This window comes from Rhipicephalus sanguineus, chromosome 3 (assembly GCF_013339695.2).
Source record: "Rhipicephalus sanguineus isolate Rsan-2018 chromosome 3, BIME_Rsan_1.4, whole genome shotgun sequence".
Lineage (NCBI taxonomy): Eukaryota > Metazoa > Arthropoda > Arachnida > Ixodida > Ixodidae > Rhipicephalus > Rhipicephalus sanguineus.
In genome coordinates this window covers 43,850,461-43,861,747 of record NC_051178.1, presented here as the reverse complement: position 1 = coordinate 43,861,747, position 11,287 = coordinate 43,850,461, and the positions used below count along the sequence as shown (strand labels likewise).

Genomic DNA, 11,287 nt, shown 5'->3' with positions numbered 1-11,287 from the left:
GAAGTAGTTTATTGTTTATAGTGGTTTGGTACATGAGAGCTTGTACAATGTCTACTGTTGTTTGGCAGATGCAGCATCGCTTGACGTGAACGCATCGCACTCACGTTGGCGCCTAGTGGCACATCTCTGCACCGACGACAAACGCCCATGATCATGATTTAAGCCTTGCGGTAGCTGAAGTTCTAAACATATACGTGGACAACGTATATGGTAAATCCGGCGCAATCATGGCATCAAGAAGCACATAATAAATAAAAGCGTCATGAAATGCGAAGAGAAACGCTACGCGCGTCGTGTTTTTCCTCTAGCACGGCCGCTGTATAAAAGCGGCCGTGCCTCTAGCCTGGCCGTTACAGGGTGAGCGGGGAACGCGGTGGGACAGCCAAACGAGCGTCGCAGAGGTATTTTTCGAAATGGATAGATGCTATGAGCGAGGCGTGCGCTAAAGCAGCCAGCTCACTGTGTGTTCAAGCGTTGACGAAATTAACTTTGTATTGGCACGGCCGCTACATAAAAAAAATCACAGCATATCCACGGAGTGAATGATGATGAGTGGGCGAAGCTGCGGAGGTTCATCGGTAAACCGTGAATCTTCCGTGAATTCTGCCCAGTACATCATCACCGACGTGATATCGGGCGCGTTTATACTAAAGGTTCGATGAGTTATGACGACTTGCAGTTCACTTTAATTTTACATGTACGCTGTGAATTTTCATTGTTTAGAAAACCATTGCTTTAGAAAACATCTGGCGTTTTTCGTTAAGCAGCTGGCGTCTTTTCCTTTTGCTTTAGAAACATCTGGCGTTTTTCCGTTTTGCTTTTACCAAACATCTGGCGTCTTTGTTGGTTTATTTCATCAATCAACGGCGTTTTGAACAAAATTTTTATTGTTTAATCACGCACAGGAGAAATCTCACCAGGCACTACCTTGGAGGTAAAGAATGGCTGCTAATGGGAATGAGAGACAGAAGAAGTCGGCTTTTAGCTACCGCTGCGAATTTTTTATTGTTCAACAACGCACAGGAAAAATCTCCCACCGGCACCACCTTGGAGGTCAAAGCGTAAGACTGGTTACGGACTACGACTACGGCTACGAGGGACGAACGGGTGCCGCCTTAAGGAGTTTCGCCCCTAAAAACAGGTGCGGCCTGCTGCGTGGCACCGAAACGGCGTCTGGGGCCCCGTTCTCCTTGCGTCCGCTCTGGCGCCACCACACCGGTCAGCTGTTTACGGAGAAGCACCTCGACAGTCGCGTTCGTACGCGCGACACATACTCCAATCAGGCCGTAGATAACGCGTTTTATAGTTGCACATTACAGGTCGAATATTGAAGTCGTTATTAGAAGTGCCGATTACCTCACATAAGTGAACAGTTTGCCCTAGGAGTACAAATGTTTTGTAGAGTGGGCCTCAATTCTCTCCATGAATGCTGCCCGTTTGACTCACCTGAAATGAAAAGTGTCACTCAATCACTGATCCCGTTAATCGGGAGGCACTCGCCGGGCAGATTCCACGGGCTGACTTATTGGTCCAGCGAAACGCACCACGAAAGCACACACAATTACATGGGTCTTTTAGTGCGCCAACAAACGCCGGTTGTGGTCCGAAGACAGAGTTAGAGCGAAGAGTTGATAACAGAAACATAATGTATTCTCAGTTAAGGTAGTACAAGCATCACACAAACTTGCACACTCGGCAGGTATCAATTACAACTCACAACATCACTGAGATGGTGTTTAAAACAACGGGAACGAACTTACCGTGCTACAAATGCACTCTCATCCATTCGAAACTATCCAAGAACATCTAACGCCTTCAATATTCACCAAACGTGTGCAGCCCACAATTCTTCGAACGCTTCGCGAATATTTCTCTTCCGGGAAACACTCAAACGACCTACAGCTCTGATCACCATCATTCGGCGACACTCTCAAAACAGTGCTCCCAGGGCATCATCACTCGATCATCCAAGATCTACTGACCGCACTACACGACTCACACGAACAACATTTCTTCGCCGACTTCACCATACCGTCCTACCCTCCGTCGTCTCTCGTTTGGATCCTTCCCGGTTTCGCGACCATTCCAAGTGATTGTTCCACTCGTAGCACGTAGCGCAGCGACAGCTAGGGGAAAGGGATTCGTCTCGCCGGTTCGTCTGCGGAATCGGTCGGTTCCTCTTTGTTTTCTTGAATTCTCCCGATCTGCGCGGGTGTTAGGCTGTCGCGACCGCGACGGCGCCTTCGGTGGAGAAGGTAGGGGCTCGCCCTGGGCATAGAGTAATATAGAAAAGGTTAAGAGAGGACACTCCCGTAGGCCCCTGCGGCTGATTTGGGTTCGCAGCGCACCAAACGGAAGTGGGGAATCCTAACAGCCGCCTCAGAGATCGGAAGTCGCAAAAAAATAATTAAAAATGCCGATCTCAGAGGCCATTATTTAGCTATAGGTAAAATTACACGGCCCCCGAGACCACTTTTATTCGTGTGATTGTCTCGGAGGTCATATATATATATATATATATATATATATATTTTTTTTTTACGCGTTATTTGCATGCATAAGAAGCTTCGTGTAAGCCACACCGCCAGAGCGGCGAGCACACAATGCCATTGTTTATGCAGACATGACAATCGTTGGGAGAGACGAAACATTTTATTTCAAGTCACATTCTCGGTAAGCACGTACAAAAGATGGGTGCACTACACAAAGCAAGACAGCTGCCACGTGTTGAGAAATTGCACAGTAGGAATAAATAGGCGATGGCGATATTTAGAAAATTCCCACAATACAATAAAAGTGCAGAAGACAGCATTAGCATCACAGAGGACTACAATAAGCTTTCGAAGTCCAACCTTTCTTATTAGGTATACAAGCAGCTATCGCGCACAGTGCAAAACAAATCATTCCGCCCCCCATTTTTTTTTAAGTAGTTTCACATTTTTCACAAAGCAACATGCAATTTCAATGCATCTCGCACAAACATCACACTAGGAGGTTTTCTAAGCCTCACACTTATATCACATAAAACCCACATCCTTTGGTTTAAGACTTAAACTTGTCAAGCTGCAAGCCAGAAACTGAGGACTGAAAGCGAACTTTGTCCAAGTTGCGGTTAACAAATCTGACATGCCAACACAAGCGTATTCGACAGTACATCTTCAGAAACCTAGCATGGCAATCCAGTGAACAAAGGTGGAAATTTGAGGATGACAGTTTAGCAGACAAGATAGAGCAGATGCCATGGCAATGAACCACACTTTCAACAATGGAAAGAAAGGCAGATTCCAATTCCTGGAACATTTCAAACGCTCTGGCAGACGGAACAGTCAAATTTCCAAACAACTTGCCAGGTACATGATAAGCTTTCAGCATCATAAAATACTGGTGTTCCTGCCTCAAATCATTTTCATCATCCTTCAGAAATGCCGAACAATGGCAATTCTCAGGGCACTTTTCAAGAAACTTCTTAATAAGAAACCCTGCGACGTAGTAAGATGCTGCATCATCGACAGCATGCGACTGGTTCAGTGAAGCAAGCAGACTTATATCCTCAAGTGGAGGGAAGTCATCCGAGCAAGGTGGCTGAACATGATCTGCAAGCGATGGCTTGTGGAATGAAAATGGCGAGAGCTCTTGAAGAAGTACACGTCTGTCCTCCTCAACGTTTCCTTTATCTGAAAGTTTCATAATTCTTTGGATCATAATGTGCTTTAGACCACTTATAAAATGGGGAACAGTGGGGTTCATGTTGCATCCTTGCCTTTGTCGAATGCTTCCAAACATGTTTTCTAAAGGGTCCTGTTGTAGCCGCCTGGTGAGGAGGAATCTGAAGTTGTACTTATTCGAGAGCTCTTCCCAGAGCATCAGGATTGCTCTAATAGTGACCTGCCACCCTGTGATCGTATGTGGCTGCCGCCTGCCTTCAAAGTTCCAAGTAGCAACCCATGGAGCAGCTGCCTCAAGGAAGTCGAGCACTTCAGACTGCCCTTTAATAATTGCATACCTCATCTTCTGAGCATTCTTTTTTGGACTCGAACTGTTCAAAGCATCAAACAGCATGTCCATCCTGTCACAAAAATTGGCCGTGGCCAGCGCAGATTCTGGCAGTTCTTTAACGTACACAAGTGCAGTAATTGCAATGGAAACGGATGCACTAAGAACCTGGGTCGCCCGCTTCACTTTCATATTGCTGAATGGTTTCTGATAGATATGTCTTTCCGTTAATTTTGGTGCCAATCGAAGCCTTAGCTCATGGGTTGAATGATACAACTTGGTAATGTGTGCCCAGTCTACAACCTCCTGTCCAATATGAAGTTTGTGCATCTGCAGGTTGTTCCGCGTAGTTTTCACAAGATGTGGTACATCGAAAATGAAAAAGATGCGGTTTCCATCAACAGTGAAAAATGGTTTTGCCACAGATACTCCCAGCTGCCTCGACAAGCTCACATTTGATGCTCCCTGGTCACATATTAAGGCTTTTATCGATATTCCGATTTCTTGCAACTGCTTAATCAGTGACATTAATAGGTTGTGCAAGTGTGAAAATGATGCAGAGGCGTGGGCTACTGTGTAAGCTACTGGCTGAACCCATCTCTTAGAGATTCCAGAAAGCAGGACCACCATAGCCCGGTCTGCGATTGTTGAAGTTCGCTCAACACCATTGTCTGTGAAGCCCTGCACAACATCTTGGGTCACATCATAAGCCAAATTTTTTTTAAGCATCATCTCATCAAAAATTAAAGCGCACACTCTGTCGCGCTTGCTCCACGACTTAGTCGACAACCCAATGGATTGAACTATCCCTGGAATTATTCCCGGCAGCATTCTTACATTTGAGAGCCATCTCCTTATGGAACGTTCACTAGGCAGTGTTAGGAACGATGACAAAAAGCGATACGCTCTTGCACCACAGAAATGCAACTGCAAAGCAAATTTTTTCATCCACCGAGTAAAACGTTTACCCCTGCTTTTTCCTCTCAGCTGAACGTGACTTTTTAAGAGCTGAAACATTTCATCAGTGACAAAAGGTTTGACAACATCGAACGCTTCTTCAGTTGTGCGGGGAGTCTTCACCTGCCGTTTCCGTAGTCGTTCAATAGTCTTCTTGTACTTGCACACCCTCCCTTGAAGCCGCTTGATGATTTCTTTTGGCCGGCGAGACTTTGCCGCAAAGGTGGATGAAGTGCCTGCAGAAGCTAGAAAAAGAAAAAACAGTATTTTACTGCAAAGTAAACTTACATTATTAGAGAATAACTGATGTTGCTTCGTTCACAAAGGGTGCTTATGTTATAAGCAGGCCAATTTTATTTTCTAAAGAAAACCTAGCAGTACAACATTGTACAGTTATTGCTATGAAAAGCCTGCTTTGCTGTAGCTATAAACAGTCAGTGCTTTACGGAACGCATCCTACAAAAGGGACTCTAATTTACTGCAAAGCTGTTTAGGAGAGCCGCCGGCACACAAAAATTATATGTTTAAGATGTACCGTGGGATAGTTATCAAGATGACATGTATTATCACACATTTGAAACAATAAATCTTGCAACAGTAGGCAAGCACTAAAGTTCAAGTATCCGTGCCGAAGGACAGATCCTTGTTTGTACTCATTCCCAGCTTGTAATGCAACCGTAGAAGTAAGTACAGGTGTCGCAACAGACTTAATATATATGGTCCGTCAGATGGCTCACCCATGAATCTCAAAAGCACAGTGCTGTGTTCACCATAATAGCAAAAATAATGAATGTCACATCATTGGGCTCTTTTGATTTATAACACTTTTGTAAGCTACTTTCATAACTCACTAGGAGCTGCATTTACGATGCAGCTCCTGGATAAATTAGTGTCGATGGCCACTATGTTAGTTACCTTAACTTTTAGCTGCTTTGTGTGCTGTATATGCAGCAAGGCCAAGCACTCTGCAACACATGCCTTTAGGCTTTTCAATAACAACTGCAGAGATTTTATGCCCCGAAACTATTATGATTATGACGGACACTGCACTTGCCATATAGCTGCTCAGCCCATGCCCGTGAGGCAAGACTACGTTAGAGATGGTTGCCCAACAAACATAAAAGAAATAACGCTCTTACTAGGTGGGGCCGAGGAACAAGCGCTCTCCTTTTCGCCGTCACTTTCGTCACTGCTGGTTGGACTTGACTCTGCAAGCAGATTAACAAGGACAGCAATAAGATACTAAGCAATTGGTGCCATTAAACCGCATCTCACCATTGACAGTAGGGCATGGAATCTCCGCAGCAACCTTCACAGGTTGCTTGTGGCTGTCGACTGGGTCCCTTCTGCAATAACACAAAAGAACGAACTGTTGAACAGAAACACCTTTCCTCTAACCATTTTCCTGCCATCAGATAAAGTCTGAATTAACACAAAAGAGAACGACAGACGACTTACCAGGCAGTGCCAGGGAACAGGAGCTCTCCTTTACACTCTCACTCTTGTCACCACCGACTGGACTTTCTTCTGCAATGACATCAACGAAAGACACCAATGAGATACCGAGCAAACTGTGCCAGAAAAACTCCTTACCATGGGCAGTAGAGCAAGGAGTCTCCGCAGCACCCTTCACAGGTTGCTTGTGGCTGTCGACTGGGGTCCCTTCTGCAATAACACAAAAGAACGAACTGTTGAACAGAAACACCTTTCCTCTAACCATTTTCCTGCCATCAGATAAAGTCTGAATTAACACAAAAGAGAACGACAGACGACTTACCAGGCAGTGCCAGGGAACAGGAGCTCTCCTTTACACTCTCACTCTTGTCACCACCGACTGGACTTTCTTCTGCAATGACATCAACGAAAGACACCAATGAGATACCGAGCAAACTGTGCCAGAAAAACTCCTTACCATGGGCAGTAGAGCAAGGAGTCTCCGCAGCACCCTTCACAGGTTGCTTGTGGCTGTCGACTAGGGTCCCTTCTGCAATAACACAAAAGAACGAACTGTTGAACAGAAACACCTTTCCTCTAACCATTTTCCTGCCATCAGATAAGTCTGAATTAACACAAAGAGAACGACAGACGACTTACCAGGCAGTGCAGGGAACAGGAGCTCTCCTTTACACTCTCACTCTCGTCACCCCCGACTAGACTGGATGTTCTCCTGGAAGCCGCTTTGGTACCCTAAAAAAACTTTGCATTAATAGAGGCCTCCCATCAATCAAATTAGCACCATAAGACATGCTCATGCACCCACACAAAATAAGGGACACCTAGTTCAGATGTGAATTAGTAAAGACCAGACTTATGAGCAGCTCTGAAACAGTGGTTTAAGGTAAGGGATACTTCTTACGCAATTGCATTCACTGCATCTGCCACACCGTGCCTACTGGCAGCATGATCAAGCACTACATGCACTTATGGACAAGTTGGATTAGCACTATGCAACTTGACAGCTACCATCAGAAAACGAGAAATGTTACCTTGACCCTGTGAACCATAAGGTGGGAAAGGTTCACTGCAGTCATGAATGAAGGATCTCCGGGTCAGACCTCATGTCAACAAAGCTCTCACATGCCACAAATGGACTGGTAGACTGGGCTGGACAGAATAAATGCCAGCAGTATAGAATAAAGGTATAGAATAAAGTAGACGGCACGCAATGGCCATGTATTTGTTTACATGGTTTGAATGCTTAACGAAATGAACACAGCTCACAAATAACAACAAAGTGAGTTAACACAGGACAGACTGCTAGACAATCGCTGAAGGCGATGCATTGAAAAACACAGAGATAAGTACAACACACATAACACACACCTTGCGATTTAGCAACAGTGTTTTATAGAGAAATAGCCTCTGCCTAAAGTAACCAGAAGGTTACGACACAGTGCACAGAGTTAGTACAAAAAAAACACAACTTTGGACAGTTGTGTGCACACGCATTTCTCAAACAGTTTACCCTGCGCTATCATCATCTGCCAGCGAGTCAATGGGGGGGCAGAAGGAAGAGCGGTTTTTTTTAAGCTTTGTTCGCCAGGGTCCATAAAGCACTGTGGCTCAAAGTGCTCACTGCACAGGCGGTAGACGGCATACAGCTGCGAGGCTGGCTTAGAAGCAGGTCTTGACGATCAGCATACTGCAACCAGACCTTTGCCCTGGGGGTGGGGGGAGTTCTGCTTAAGAGGGAAGTCCAACTCCAATGCGCACTCATGATGAAAGCACTTAAGGCAACAGATAGAACACCAGCAATGCCAATAGCTGCAAGTCATGTATATCCACAGAGTTTAACGCATTGGGAACTACATTTTTTAAAACAAACTCAATTAAGCTGCCACTGACTTGTGCAACATCGTAAAACTTATCATAAACTCTCACTCTCTCTTCGTTCTCTTTACAGTGGAGCTGTTTAAGCTATCATTCAGTTGTGCTCAGTCATGCAAAACTCCTCGGAAGGATAAGCACCACAGGAATCTGGCAAGCTCTACTACCAAATACAACTGGTGCGAGTGTCAAACAAAAACGACCATGTGAAAATGAGATAGAACGCAGACAGGAATGAAAGGAAAAGGCATGAAAAGGTGACAAAGACACAGAGTGAAAAACAATAAAGAGAAAAAGAAACAGAGGGACAGAGAAAATGAAGAAATACATAGCAAGAATGAGCCCAGAGAGATACAGAAAGGGAAAACTAGGTAGAGAGAGAAAGAGATAGGGACCAGAAAAGATGCAAGAAACAGAAAAAGAAAGGAGAAACGAGGAAGGCCGCCCAGCTCCGCGACACCTCCAGTGCGAAGTTTTCAGAGTTTTGAGAGTGAAAAGGGGCCACTCGATTTAGGCGAATGAAGAATATGCATGTATGACCATCCAAACACTAACTAGCTGAACGGCAAAATAGTGCGAAAGATACAAACATACTTTGATAGTTAGTTAATGACAACCACAACTTCAAAATTACATCTTGGAAATGTGCAAAGGGCTACCTGTCGTCTCGCGGAATCCTGAACCACTTAGTACCACGCTCTCTCCCTGTCCTGCCGTTGTTGTTGCACCACGCAGCGCAGCAGTAGCTGCCGTAGTACTTGACTCCGGACGGCATGACCTGAAAAAAGAGAAAAGTTGACCGTATTTTCTCTGGCCTTCGCACAAATTGTCTCCGACGCACTTCTCAGCGCCCTTTCGCGAAAAAACAGTCCCAGCAGTTGCCGCAGTGAAAACAAAGCAACCTTCGGTACGAGAATATTACGTCGTAGCCACGGCCAACGAACACTGTTCTCATTTCTCAAGTTCTCTCTAATTTGGCTCTTAACATAGGCGTCAAGCAAACTGCGAATACCACAAATAACGATTCAAAGCATAACTGCACTCTTTCACACATTTGCACACCCATGCAGTGAATTAGAACTGCGTGTAACGGCATTGTATGCACAAAGAAAACCTTACGACGCAAGCGGCGACTCATTTTTGGCGCCAAGAAACGATTTCTTCGCTAACGTGCTGCGTAGCATTTCAAGTAGCTATTTCTTAATGCAAAGCAATTCACGAGCACCATACGCGAAGCACAAAGAAGCTTTCGGCGCTAAAACACAAATTGCGTCAAATGTCAACTTAAAGCTGTAGAGACAAATACATTGCAAAGTAATGAAGGGAAAAGCTGCGTAGCATTTCAAGTAGCTATTTCTTAATGCAAAGCAATTCACGAGCACCATACGCGAAGCACAAAGAAGCTTTCGGCGCTAAAACACAAATTGCGTCAAATGTCAACTTAAAGCTGTAGAGACAAATACATTGCAAAGTAATGAAGGGAAAAAAGAACCTAATGAAGGCGTTCTTACCAAGCAGCCGCCAAGCAGAGTAACTTCCGGCAGACGATCCCAGCGAATTATCCGCGGAGCAGGTAGAGCCAATTTTATATGCGTCGCCGCGTCGTCTTGCCGGCAAATCTGACCATATATGGTCATGACAGCTACCAATCGATGATTTCGAACTGTCCAATCGCAGACGATAAAGACGGATTTAGAGCCGCACTGCGAGCCAGCGGAAGCCACTGCCGCAGCCACATAATCTGACAAAGACAAGTAGATGTATCGTGAACCAGAAAAGGTACTGCAGTAGATAACTAGTACGCGCGTTCTCTTGGAAACAGGGAGTGACGTGCTGCCGTCTAACGGCTGGCGAGAAGCTGCGTAGCTCCGCCGTTTATAGGCTCGTGTGTCCACTCTTGTCATTTCTGTTACTCTATGGTCGACGTTTGTGGTGCCCTGACTTCTTTCGTATGTCCGTGTTTGCACACGCGGCCTTTTTAGATGAATCTCATACAAAAAAAACATTATCATATTTTTTTCTTCTAAAGCCACATAATTGTGATAGTACCAAGGTTCACCCGTAGGTAATTGTGGCAAGTTGTATTAAGTGCGCCTTTCCTCTAACATTATGGAAGAATGTGGAATGACTCCAATCAGCAGTGTTGTGCTGCCATCAGCTGCGTGATGCATTGTTATTATTCAATTATTAATTAATTAATTATTAATTAATTAATTAATTAATTAATTAATTAATTAATTAGAACACACTGCAAGCTTAAACGGCCCTTGCCGGAGTGGTTACCGAGGTAAAAAAATAGGCAATTTTAAAAAGAAATTTGTGGCTGGAGCTTTCATACCACACAATTCTGCAGTATTACAACGCACAAAACTATAGTGCAAGTCAATACAGCAAGATACTACTGCGGGAAATAGTGAATATGCTGTGCAGACGGCTTGAAAGCTGTCGAATATTTTACTGGGGCATAATATGCTTCTTGAGTGTAGGAAAGCACAGAGTTACCAAGAAATGTATACCTGTTCTCTTCATTGTCGTAATTTCATGTCATGTACTCACCGGAGCAAAAAAAACAAAACACAAATGAATGAAAAGATGCGCATGACGAAGACACTTGAGAAACGGCAAATATCGTTTGCCGTGTATAAGTGGCCCCACAACACCTGTAGTAACTAAGTGCCTTCACTGAGCTGAAAAATCTGCGCACTTGATATGCTATTCGCATCGATGCATGGAGCAGCACAAAATTATTGAATACTTACTTCTCTAGAGGATCAGGTGGGAGAGAAAAGACATCTTGAACAGCGTTAAAACCGTGTAGCATTAATATCTTTCGATGTAAATGAACACTCAATTGCAATAATGCTGCAGTGGCGGAGTGAGGAAACCGTCTCTTTAGGCAGCGAAAGTGAAATAGTTTTGAGCATACACTTCAGTCGACTTATGTTGGACGTTTGATCCACAAGCGCAATGAAATGAATAACTAGTAACTGATTAAGCAGTATCGACGTCA

General features: G+C 44.6%; 1 long non-coding RNA gene across 1 annotated transcript; it reads right to left on the bottom strand.

The window, feature by feature from the left end:
* Window positions 1-7,225: 7,225 nt before the first annotated feature.
* LOC125757943 (uncharacterized) lies at window positions 7,226-9,822 on the bottom strand. The gene is made up of 3 exons (XR_007415582.1): window positions 9,789-9,822; window positions 8,937-9,055; window positions 7,226-7,554 (listed from the first exon to the last, which is right to left on the bottom strand). It is a non-coding gene; the product is annotated as an uncharacterized LOC125757943 (long non-coding RNA).
* Window positions 9,823-11,287: the final 1,465 nt, after the last annotated feature.